General features: G+C 39.3%; 1 protein-coding gene across 3 annotated transcripts in view; it reads right to left on the bottom strand.

The window, feature by feature from the left end:
* Esm1 (endothelial cell specific molecule 1) overlaps positions 1 to 13,720 on the bottom strand; it is a 65,885-nt gene that overhangs the window by 43,224 nt on the left and 8,941 nt on the right. The gene's annotated exons all lie outside the window — the stretch shown is intronic.

The raw sequence follows: 13,720 nt of genomic DNA, 5'->3' as shown, positions 1-13,720 counted from the left end.
TATGATCCTAAGGGAAAATCACTAATAAAATTAAATATTTTGCCAGTCCTGGGTTTGCACTCAGGGTCTGAGTACTACCCTTGGACTTTCTCAAGCCTCAGCACCACTTCAGGCTTTTTTCTATATATGTGGTACCGAGGAATCGAACCAGAGTCTTCATGCATGCTAAGCAAGCACTCTACCACTAGGCCAAACTCCCAAAAATTAATGTTTTAATCAGAACTCCAAGAAGCTGAGGGAGCTCGTGGTGAAGAGCTCCTTCCTGATCACGTGAAAACATGTTCAATGGCCATAATCTTCAAACAAGTCAGGAAAGGGACTTTCTACACACACACACACACACACACACACACACACACACACACACACACACGAGCATCTTGATCTTGGACTTCACCTCTGAAACTGTGAGAAAATAATGTCCACTGTCCATGACAGACCCATGTGAGGGAGGAGAAAGATACCCTCCCAAGGGCCAGGCACTTAGCCCTGGAGATTACAATTTCCAAGACTACTGGGAAGAGAGTCATAGGCTGTCTGATGAATTGTTTGAGTTCTCTGCCTTATGAATGATTCAGCCCTGAGTTTAAGCTTTCACATGTTGACTTCCTATTGACAAAACAAGATTGACTGTTAATTTCTTGGATCTTTCACTGAGTCATCACCGTTACCAATTTCTGATCCAAGCTCAGTTCTTTCTCCCTCTGGGAACTTCTGATCCTATAACAAAACCAAGGCCATCATGCAGTAAAACAAAGTTTATTCTTGGGGCAGAGAATGAGCAAAGCTATGATTAAAAGCTTAACCTCTCTTTTAAACAAAGGCTTTTGTCTTTATATCCTGGAGGTCCTTTCATTTAGCATCATACTATATGGCCTTATGTTTCTAGGTTTTGTTCTATTATAAATCTCTGCTAGGAGAGCCCAAGGTTTCTACTGATTATAACAAATGAGGGAAACCATTGAGCCTATGTTCCTTTGAGTCTGGCTTACTTCACTTAATATGATTTTTTCTAAGACTTTCCATCTCCTTACAAATGAGGAGATGTCATTCTTTCTGACAGCAGCATAGAATTCTATTGTGTATAAATACCACATCTTGTTGATCCACTCATCAACTGAGGGACATCTGGGTTGGTTCCATATCTTTGCTATGGTAAATAGTGCTGCAATGAACATCGTTGTGTTAGTGGATTTAGTATGTCCTTGTTTCTGGATGATTGGGTAAATGCCAAGTAATGGAATTGCTGGATCATAGGGGAGCTCTATGTTTAATCTTTTGAGGAACTGCCATACTGCTTTCCATAGTGGTTGAACGAGTTTATACTCCCACCAACAGTGTAGCAGTGATCCCTCCTGGCCACATCCCTGCCAGCATCTGTTGTTATTAGATTTCTTGATCCTGGCCATTCTAACCGGAGTGAGGTGGAATCTCAGAGTTGTATTGATTTGCATTTCTTTTATGGCCAGAGATGTCAAGCATTTCTTCATGTGTCTATGGCCATTCTTATTTCTTCTTCAGAGAAGACTGTTTTTAAATCTTTGGCCCATCTTAGGCCATTCTTATTTCAGGAAATTAATTTTATTATTTTTTTACTTTATGTAACAGATATATATATATATATGCATAGCAACAAATTGACCAAAATTTTAAACAAAAAAAGAGTATCTCAGGAACAAGTTGATTCTTTTTGGGGGGGAGTAGGGGGTAAATATTGGGGATTGAACTTAAACTTCTTCAATACTCTACCTGAATCACACCTCTACTTCATGTTTTTCACTGGATATAAATTTCTCAGATTTGCCCACCCATGCTCTCTTCAAACCTCCATCCTCAGAGCTCAATCTCCTTAGTACTAGGATTACAGAACTTTCTTTTTTCATAGTTGTTCTGCTATTTCCTCCTCCCTGTTCCAGCAATAACTTTGCATGAAGAAAAGGCCCTTACCCACCTGAGAAGATATCTTAATCTTACCCACCTATTGCTGTATTGTACACATTGTTTTCTTGTAAAAAAAAAAAAAAACAACAATACTTGAGCATGGTACCAGTGGCTCACACCTATAATTCTAGCTACTTATGAGGCCTAGATCTCAGGATCATGGTTCAAAGCCAGCTGAGGCAGAAAAGTCTCTGTGAGACTCTTATCTCAAATGAACCACTCAAAAACCAGAAGTAGAGCTGTGGCTCAAAGTGGTAGAGCACTAGGCTTGAGCAAAAGAGCTTAGAGACAATACCGACACCCAGAGTTCAAGTCCCCAAATTGGCAAATAATAGTAGTAACAATAATAATACTTGGGCCAGATGCTAGTGGCTCATGTTTGCGAATCTTATTACCAAGGAGGCTGAAATCTATAAGATCACAGTTCAAGACCAGCCTGAAGAGAAAAATTTGCTAGACTATATCTCCAAAATAATGACCAAATATAAAGGTTAAGGTATGGGTCAGGTAATAAAGTTAAAAACTAGCAAACAAGAGGCCTGGATTCAAACACTATTAAATTTTAAAAACAAAAAACTTGGCAAACAGTAGTCTGTAACAGTATATTCTCCTTTCATGTATGTTTTGTTAGTGGATCTTGTAGAACTGCTTTCCATAAAATCCCATAAAAAAATAATTCTTTCTGGCATTTGAGATTATTATTTGCTTTATTATTTCACAATCATTTGAAATAATATACTAGATTTTCCATTCAAATTATCAAAGCAACCCTAGTGGAAGATGGTGGAATGCAGAATGTCCTGAATATTAGCAGTATTACTTTATTTTAAAAAATCAAAGCAGTCCCACATGTGTTCAGATCAATGGTCTCAAAGGGTGGTCCTGTTAATGACCAATCTACGTGAACCAAGGATCCCCACTATTTAGCAGTCATTTACTCACTCTCCAAACACTTTTCTGATATAGGTTCTGTGCTGGTCATGGAGGAGCTAAGAAGACAAGGAAATTCCAATCCTGCAGGAACTCACATAATAGATATGTCCATGTTCTCATGCAAATAAACATGGACATGCAAGTAAACAAATGCACTGCTGTTATACTTTGGATATGAAATGTCCCCTAAAGTCCTATGGATTAAAGTCTTGGTACTTAGCTTGGAACTATAAGAAAGGAGAAGAAGCCTATAAGAAATGTAACTTAAAGGTAGGCTGTAAGTTACTATTTCTCTCTCTCTCTCTCTCTCTCTCTCTCTCTCTCTCTCTCTCTCTCTCTCTCTCTCTCTCTCTCTCTCTTTCTCCCTTGCTCACTTAATCTCTGCCTGTTTCTCTCTTTCTCTCCTCCCTCTCTGCCACTGAACTTTTCCTTCTTCCCTCCCTCCTTCATCCTTTTATCTTTCTCAGTGCTTGGGATTGAACGCAGGACCTTGAGCAAGAGCTCTACCACTAAATTATAACCCTGTTATAAATTATAGCGCCTGTTATAAATTATAATTCTGATATAAGGGGTCATTCTCGTCTCTCTTTTACATCCTGGCTGTGACAAAATCAGGAGCTTCTTGTGTTGTGTGTTACTGTTCTGGCTCACCAAAGGTCTACAAGTAATAGGACCCATCTACTATAAATAAAAACTTAAAGAACTGTGAGCTTAAAATATATTATCCCTCTTTTTTGCCAGTCCCAGGGCTTTAACTCAAAGGCCTGGGTACTGTCCTTGGGCTTTCTCAAGGCTAGTGCTCTACCACTTGAGCCACAGCACCACTTCCAGCTTTTTCTGTGTATCAAGGACTCAAACCCAGGGCTTTGTGCATGCTAGGCAAGCACTTTACCACTAGGCCATGCTCCTAGCCCTATTATCCCTCTTTTTAAGTTGCCTAGCTTAGGTATTTTTGCTACAGTATCATAAATGTGACTGCCACAGCTGTGTCCAAAATACGTTAGAACAAGGGTCACTCACAAGAGTAATTATAATGAAAACATTACCACTGGATAGAAACCTCATTGAGCATGAATATCTCATAATTCCTGAAGGATAATCTTCCCTACCCAGCTGGGTCTATTCAGACGAGGCCCGAATTAACAATGTTTAAGGGAAAAGAAAAGAAAATTTAAAATCATCAGATATGTACTGCTCAGCTCTGACCAGATAAAAGAAAACAATACCTACAGAAATTGCTATAGAAAAGCCACACCAATAGAAGTGAGAGAGGTTTGCTCCCTTTAAGAACTTGAGCCCCCTCTCCCACGTATCCCATCATAGTGAAAGCTAAGCAACAGGAGATGAAAGCAACAGGCGGATGTTCCACTTCCCTCAACAAAAGATGACCTGCTTGAAACATTGACAACTGAGAGAGCAGAAGAAGAATTTACAATCACCACACATCAACACTAGAACATTGGGATATACCCATCCAAAACTGTACCTGCAACTTGTCCTTTTAATCACTAAAAAAATAATAACATTTAACAACACAGCATAAATATGGAGTGGGCTGATGAACTGGTGTCCGTGGCTCAGTATCCTGCCTTGTCCAATGAGAGCGAGGACTGTTCTGTCTCCTCCCCTCACAGTTAAGATCCAAAGAGATATACACACATGAAGGTTCAGGCTTGTCAGATTCAGTTTGTCTTATAAGACCTCTGCTCATATTCCAACGATTTTCACATTCAAACCTTTGTAGTTAAAAATATTACCTTAGTTCTACCTCACTCCAGTTAGAATGGCCAGGATCAAGAAAACTAATAACAACAGATGCTGGAGGGGATGTGGCCAGGAGGGATCACAGCTACACTGTTGGTGGGAGTGCAAACTCGTTCAACCACTATGGAAAGCAGTATGGCAGTGCCTCAAAAGACTAAACATAGAGCTCCCCCCTATGACCCAGCAATTCCACTACTTGGCATTTACCCAACCGTCCAGAAACAAGGGCATACTAAACCCACTAGCACAACAATGTTCATTGCAGCACTATTTACCATAGCAAAGATATGTAATCAACCCAGATGTCCCTCAGTTGATGAGTGGATCAACAAGATGTGGTATTTATACACAATGGAATTCTATGCTGCTGTCAGAAAGAATGACATCGCCCCATTTGTAAGGAAATGGAAAGTCTTAGAAAAAATCATATTAAGTGAAGTAAGCCAGACTCAAAGAAACATAGGCCCAATTGTCTCCCTCATTGTCATAATCAGTAGAAACCTTGGGCTCTCCTAGCAGAGATTTACAATAGAACAAAATCTAGAGACATTAGGCCAAACAGTACAACACTAAATGTAAGGACCTCCAGGATAAGGAAACAAGAGCCATATAATGAGTGACTGCTGTCATTAATGTACTATGTTATCGCTCATCTCTTTTGCCATCCCTTGGTTATCTCATATTTTAGAATTTTTCACCTTGTTATCTGATATATTTTATATTTGTTTAATTGGTTATTTGAAATTGGATAGGGAAGAGGGGGGAAATCAAGATAAGCGGGGGACGGTGGGAGGGAAATGGGGACCATGTCACGAGAAAGGGTATCAATGTTTGTGAAGTTATGCACCTTCTATCTGATGAACATAATGTACCCCTTCTATTAAACACAATAAAAAATTATTTTAAAAATATTACCTTAGATTAACTATACAAGTCTTAAGAAATACAGAACAGACATCTATCCTGAACATCATAACCCAAGACATGATAAGGACACCTGCTCAGCTATGTTCATCTTTGCACTATTCACAATAGCCAGGTGATGGAAACAATCCAGATGCCCTACTGCAGATGAATGGATACAGAAAATGTGGTATATATACACAATGGAATTCTACATAGCCAACAGACAAGATAAAATAATGGTATTTTCAGAGAAGTGGATGAATCTAGAGTGAATCATGTTGAGTGAGACAAGTCAAGAACAAAGGAACAAAAGGCGCATGGTATCCTTAATATGTGCCTATTAGATCCAAACAGTAAAAGAGAGAAGACTCAATAATTACATACCCAATGCTATGAATATGGTATTAGAAATATAAACACAACTACACAGACATAAAAATCTATGACTTTATAGACATGTTTTATTACATAGATTAATATGTATCTATGACATACAAACCCTCAGCCTAATTTTGATTATGTTCTAAAATCTAAGTGCCAGTGATTGTATATAGAGATTCCCTTCTTGAATACTTGTTCGTTAAATATGTCATTTGAAATATGATATAAAAATCAGTGTTAAGGGCTGGGAGTTTGGCCTAGTGGTAGAGTGCTTGCCTAGCATGCACGAAGACTCGGGTTCGATTCCTCGGTACCACATACATAGAAATAAGCCAGAAATGGTGCTGAGGCTCAAGTGGTAGAACCCTAACCTTGAGAAAAAGACCAAGGACAGTGCTCAGGCACTGAGTCCAAGCCTAGGACTGGCAAAAAAAAATCAATGTTAATAAATTTTTTAATAAAAAAAGAAATACAGACCACAAAACATTTAAGTAGAAGCAGTATAATATCAGGAACGATGGAATTAATTAATAATAACTAATATAGCTCTACACTAGAATCATGAATATAACAATTAAAATCACCTTTGGAATTCTTCCATGAAGATAAAGAGCAAAGGAGTAAAAAGTAGATAATCTAGAAAGTTCCATGATTATCTAATAAAATTTGGAGCTCCCTGGTGAAAAATAAAAATCACATATAAACATTGAGTACTATTGTTTATTTGAAGTCATTCTTTTTTAAATTTTTTTCTCATTTTATTCTTGTTGTTGTTGATTGTGGAGCCTGAACTCAGGGTGTGGGTACTGTCCCTGAGCCCTTTTGCTCAAAGCTAGTCCTGTACCACTTTGAGCCACAGTTCCACTTCTGGCTTTTTCCACAACTAATTGGAGAGAAATGTCTCATGGACTTTCCTGCCCAGGCTGGCTTTAAATCTCCATTCTCACATCTCAGTCTCCTGAGTAGCTAGGATTATAGGCATGAGCTACCAGCACCTGGCCTGATGAGCCATTCTTTCTTGGTAATCATTGCTTTTGAATAAGGAAAAGAAGTTATGAAAGTAATTAGCATAGCTGATATGAAAGTGTTTACAGTCATTTTGGCTTTGTCATCATGATCTAAATTCTACATTAGTTTAGTGACATTTTAGTGATATTGTGCCTTATGTTGTAAATTAGCTTAAATTTTCATAAGTTAGCTTTATAATTTTCATAACATAAACTTGTTTTAAGTTCACTAGATCCTGAAAGTACTATAACTTCAAAGAAGTCTTGTGGATTCAACATGGTCTTTCTAATACCGAAAGGATCAGTAAGTCCAAGGACAGCTGTAGCCTATAAACATTGCCGATGATGGAATTGGTAGAAGAAATATAAAGTAATTTACTTCTTGCTAAATGCTGAGCTTTCTGATTTAATTTACAAATGTGTTCTAAGGATATTGTCTTGACCTCTGCAGAAAAAATGTTTTTAACAATAGCATTGATAAGGATTCCTTTCAAATACCTCATTCCTTACTTACTCCAGACACTGTCATAAAGATTTTTGAGGAAAAGAAGGTGTCTGTCTCCTACTGCAGTAGTAGCTAAGTAATTTCTTTTCTTTTCTTTTCTTTTTTTTTTTTTTTGCCAGTCATGGGCCTTGAGCTCAGGGCCTGAGCACTGTCTTTGGGCTTTCTCAAGGCTAGTGTTCTACCACTTGAGCCACACCACCATTTCTGGTTTTTTTCTATGTATGTGGTACCGGGGAATTGAACCTGGGTCCTCGTGCATGCTAGGCAAGCACTCTACCACTAGGCTAAACTCCCAGCCTAGCTAACTAATTTCTAAAATAGAAAAATAGTCCCTAAATTTTTGGATATGTGGATTGGAATTGTGGTTGGAAATGTGGAATGAGGAGAGAGGCAGAAAATGCAGACACTCGGCAGACCTCTACCAAAAAGGGAAGGCTGTGATCTTAAGTCTGGATTTCCCCACAAAATAATTCATCTATTTAAAAGGCATCTGATAGACAAATAGGAAAATGAAAAGGAGAAATAACAAAGCCAAGCACAGTGGCTTATACCTATAATCCAAGCTACTCAGAAGGCAAAGATCAGAAGAACTGAAGTTCAGGAACAGCCCAGGCAAAAGATTAAGATCTGAGCTCATAATCTGATCAGTGTAAGCTGGGTACCTCAGCATGCATCTGCAACCCCAGCTTCATAGGACATAAATAAAAGGATCATGGTTTAGGCCATCCCAGACACAAACCTTCATTTGAAAAATACTGAAAGAAAAGGGTTTTGAATATGTAGCCATGTAGTAGAGCACCTACTCGGCAAACATAAAATCACCCCTGGTTTTCACTAATTTTCCAGCACTTCCATCCCATTCTGCTAATAGACCAGATGTGTTCCCACAACTCAGAGAAGAAAACGCCTTCGAACAGCAACAGGCTTTTTAGTAAGAGCTTGTATTGTATGGAAATGAATGCAAATGTGTATGAGTACTAACAGCACCAACTGATTCTGCTAGGCTTGCTTCAGAAATACTTGCCAGGCTTCGCTCTATACTGCCTTTAACTCTGAATATGATTCTCAGCACAGAAGTCTGGTAGATGATGAGGGAATTGGCTATGAAATGCTAATGACTCCCATGATCACATTGGCTACGTGTTTGATAACGCATTTGATTGTCTTGAATATCCCAATCCAGAGCTGAGGCTTTCTGGACCTGTGTCAGCTATGGAATGAAAGAGGTTTAAACATCCTTTGAGTGTACCCTGCAATTCAAAAGGCCTACATGAATTTCCCTGTTACTCATACCCACTGCCGTTGCTCGCGTCCCCAGAGTCCTCTCTGAAGACCTAGAAAACATTGACTAAATAATGCCCAATATTGGCCTATGAACTTTATTTCTATTATGAACTCATTAAATCTTTACAATGAGATTATAATGTAAGTGTGACTATTAGTGTGGATGAGATACACAGAAATGAATAACTTGTCCAAAACTCTGATCATCTGATTCTAGAGCTTGCTTATCATATTTCCTTCTCCCAGGGTCTAACAAGCAGTATTCACACAGCCTTATTCACAATCAAGAATGAGTCATAACTTCTCTAAGGAGAATTTTCCAGCCAATTACACCAAGTACTTTAAGTCACTCCACTCCCACCAACACCAACACACTTCCCACTAGCTATTCCATCCTTTTACTGAAAGGATAGAAAGCACAAGGCCAGTAGCATAATAGCTCCAGAGAATTAGTGGTAGAGAGTGCACATAGTTCAGGCTAAAAACAAAGAAACAAATCAAGGAGCCACACCACCCTAAATGATGTGTGGAAGAATTCAAGGAAATGTGGTTCTGATCTCATCTCTGCCATGAACTGTGTGGTCCTGATCAAATGGTTTTATTTCCTCGGGTCCCATCGCTTCTTCTGCCACACAAATGGTCTGGTCTAGACAAGATATGGTTACAAATGTTTCCCAATTATTTTCATTACTGTTATCTTTAAGTAGTGTACAAATGAGTTGCTATTCTCGAAAGCAGTTAAAGAATGCAATGCCATCTTGCTCAGTGTCATCCCTTACATCGTTCTCGCCCATCCTTCCCAGACCTACCGCTTCCCTCAGTTTTCTTAATTTTGTAGGATATGCATTGAATATATTTTATTTTATTTTTTATTGGTTCAGGTAATGTATAGAGGGGTTAGAGTTACATTGTCAGGAGCATTACTTCTCACACATTGATACCCCTTTCTTAAGTTTTTGTCCCCATTTCCCTCCCCGACCCAAGTTTTGGTTTTGGTTTTGTTTTGGTTTGGTTTTGGGTTTTTTTGGTTGGTCATGGGGCTTGAACTTGCCTGGACGCTGTCCCTGAGCTCTTCAGCTCAAGGTTACCGCCCTACCCCTGTGCCTGGGCAATGTCAGTGAGCTACCACTCTAACCTTGAGCCAAGCCCCGCTTCCTGTTTTCTAGAGGTTAATTGGAGATAAGAGCTTCAGGTCCTTTTGTGCCTGGGCTGGCTTTGAACCTTGATCCTCAAATCTCAGCCTCCTGAATAGCTAGAATTACAGGCATGAGCCACCACTCCTGGCTTTTATTTTTTCTATGTATATGGTACCACGTGCTTGCATGCTAGGCAAGCACTCTACCAAAAGGCCAAACTCCCAGCCCCCTGCATTGAATTTCATGACTGCATTCTTCCCTCCCCCTCACACACCACCACCTTCCTCTCTTCATTGGGCTACTGGCCGGCTGCATAGGCCAGCTGCTAGAGTCCACTCCTCTCGGATGCCACATCATCTCCAAGCCACAGCCACAGATTGGTTAGGTATCGGTATCAGAGATCAAATGGCAGAAGTAGAGCCCCTAGAGAGGAAGGCAGAAACCACACGAGGCTTCTCACCCCAGTCTCAGTTTCACAGGTTTGGCAACCCCCAATTTACTTACAAGAGGGTAGCATACGGAAAAAGTATCTCAGCAAAGTCATTTTTCTTTTTATAATAATATTTGTTGGTATCTAAGGAAACGGGAACCAGATGATAGATCATAAACATAGACCAAGCCTAAGAGAAATCAGAGAATAAACCTTGCATTCAACAAGATGCTTCTTTTGTGGTCAAACTTTTATTACAAAAATCTTTATCATATGCACAAAGTAGGTACTTCTATACTAGCTCATCATAAGCCTATTTCCTTACTTCAACAATATTCAATTCACAGCCAGTCTTCTTTCAACTCCTCCCCAACTCTGGATTATCATTTATGCCATCCTGGAGCTTTAATGGAGGGCCTGGGAACTTCTCTGAGCTTTTTCGCTCTAGGCTCACTCTCTACCATTTGAGCCACAGCTCTAATTCCTGATTTTTATTGGTTTATTGGAGATTAGTGTCTCATGACCTTTCCAGTGTAGACTTGCTTCTAACCTCAATTCTCAGATCTCAGCATCCTGAGCTGAGATTTAGAAGTATGAGCCACAGTACCACCATTATCATATGATATTACATATAAACAGTTCAATATGGAGCTTTAAAAATCAGGACACTTCAAAAGCATAACCAGAAGGCCATTATTGTGATTTTTACAAATCCTTAATTTTCACTGTTGAAAAATTAACCATTTGTTTTATTGTGTTTGTTGTTTTTAGTTTGGGGTGCTTTATTTTTTTCTGGTGTGTTTGAAACAATGTCTGACCTTGAACTCATGATTCTCCCACGTCAGCCTCATGAGTCCTAGAATTACAGGTATGTGCCAGGATGCCTGGCAACATTAATTCTTTACTGTCAAACAATAGTCAGTATCCAAACTTCCAAATTATTCTGATTTATTCCTTAAATCAGGAACATTAAATTCAATATCCAGATATGGCCTACATATTGAAATTGATCAAAGGTATCTCACATCTTTTTTTTTCTTTTTTGGTCAGTCATGGAGCTTGAACTCTGGGCCTGGCTGCTGTCCCTGAGCTCTTCACCTCAAGGTTATTGCTCTACCCCTTGAGCCACAATTCCACTTCCCAACTCCACTTCCCACTTTCTGGTGGTTAATTGGAGATAAGAGTCTCCCAGATTTTCTTGCCCAGGCTGGCTTTGAACCGTGATCCTCAGATCTTAGCCTCCTGTATGGCTAGGATTACAAGCATGAGCCACCAGCACCCAGCTTCACATCTTTTTGACTATACAAAATTGTCATTACTTTTTTCACCTTGCATCTTAGTGACTGAGGAAATTAGGGCATTTTTTTTTCCTTATAGTTGGCCAGAGTGGATGTATTATCATTGCAGCTCCATAGCCTCACTGAAAATGCTCCCACCTCTCCCTCTTCTACTTTCTATGATGTGACAGTTTTGATCAAGTTCCAGGGTATGGTTCCTAGTCTTTTAGGAGCACACAATAGATATCTTTCTTGTTGACAGCAGCTATTGAGCATTTTCTAGGACCACTAGAGTACTCCCTCTTGGACTAATCATTGTTTCTATTAACCAACTGATTAATTAACAATGATTAATTAACATTAAACATTAATTGTTGGAGTCCGTTAAGTATTGTTTCAATACTCCTTATTGGATTAATCATTATTGGATTAATCATTCTTCTCTGTACACAAAACTGAAAGAGTTTTGGCTTTGCTTGGAAGAAAGGGTGCATGCCTTTTTAAAAAGTCATGTAATAATTTTTTTCCAGTCCTGGAGCTTAAACTCAGGGCCTGGGAACTGTCCTTGGGCTTCCTCAAGGCTAGCACTCATCTTATTCTTATATTCCTATTCATTACAAAGAACAAAATTACTCAATTTTTCACGAAGTACACATTTAGTGATCTCACAGTGACAACAGCCAACACTACCATTAGATGCCTTATGAGATGTCTTAAAGATTTTTTTCTTGTTGGGGGAGATTTATGGGGATTTTTTTCTTGATAATATATGCTACTAAGCATTTATAGACACATTTCTTTGATTCACAGTCACTTAAGCTTATGACATTGGAAGCATCTCCATTCATTTATTTGTTAGTCCAGTGAAAATTTATTGAGTACAATAAACAGGCACAAAACTGAGTCTATCATAGTCCAAAGTGGGGGGAAAAAATACAAAGTAATGCTGGCTGTGTGGAGCTGGAGTTGATGTAGTAGAAATCTATTTACTAGGATGAGGTGGAGGTGAGTATGGAGTAGACTAAAGGGAAGCTCCTTAGCAGAAGTGACACCTTGGCTTTAATATGAGCACATTTGCACATAGATTAAAAGAAAATGAAACAGCATGAACGAAGGCACAAAGCTAGAAAGGCTAGGAAATAGCAAGCAACTCCATGTAGCTGGAGCATGGGAATGGGAGGGGCAAAAAAACAAAAAAAAAAAAAACAAAAAAAAAGCCAGGAGAGAGAAGAACTAGGTGAGAGACAGAATGTGTAGCCTGCACCAAAGGTTAGAACTAGAGCTTTCCTCAAGAAAAAAAAAAAAAAACCCTCAGGTAGTTAACGGCTATAGGAATGGAAAATATTACACACTACTCCTTGGCTTGTGGCAGAATTGAATTCTCCCATGCTTGGTTGTTACAAATTACTCTGCTTAGGTACCTAAAATTGTCCAACAGAATCAGAGAATTGAAAGTGGTTGCCAGGGGACAGAGGAGGGATGATGGGGACCCAAGGTACATCCCATCAAGATGAATACACTGCTCTATAGAGCTGATGTGCGTGTGCCTGTGCTCAGCAATATTAAGATGGCAGCTCTTCTTAAGTTGGTTGTGCTCCACAGCCTTTCTTTAAACAATCCCTTCTGTATCCAACCAAAGCACATTTCAGTCAACAGTCCGACAATTCCAGGTTTCCCACGCACCACCACAATCATATCCCCAAAGAGAAAGGACCATTTAGTGGTCCATTTGGGTCTGCCAACAATCTAAACTCCCAGAACAGTTTGCCATGAAGTTTATTTATGTTACCACTTCCCTGAAAATGAAAATGATAAAATAAGAAAGTGAGAAAACAAGAAGAAAAAGATATTAAGGCTGGAAGGAAGACCTTAAACTAAAGGCTCCATACTTAATCTTATCATGCGTGAGAGACACACATATAAGAATGTGGCCTGAAATTGATGGGTTCTAGTCAGAACACCATGCTCATCTGATAGGCCACAGAGAAAGCAGTTATAATCCAAGGAAGGATTTGGCCCTCTGATGCCAACCAACATTGCTGCTGTAGATGCTCCTGGATTCGCTGAACCCCTGCTGAGGGCAATGTGATAACCACTGGGCCCTAAGGCAGGACCACAGACTCCATGTCTGTCCAATCTACTTCAATGTTCATGTT

The sequence above is a fragment of the Megascapheus bottae genome, chromosome 4 (assembly GCF_031878675.1).
Source record: "Megascapheus bottae isolate mThoBot1 chromosome 4, mThoBot2.hap1, whole genome shotgun sequence".
NCBI classification, from domain to species: domain Eukaryota; kingdom Metazoa; phylum Chordata; class Mammalia; order Rodentia; family Geomyidae; genus Megascapheus; species Megascapheus bottae.
This window is presented reverse-complemented; position numbering and strand designations above follow the sequence as displayed.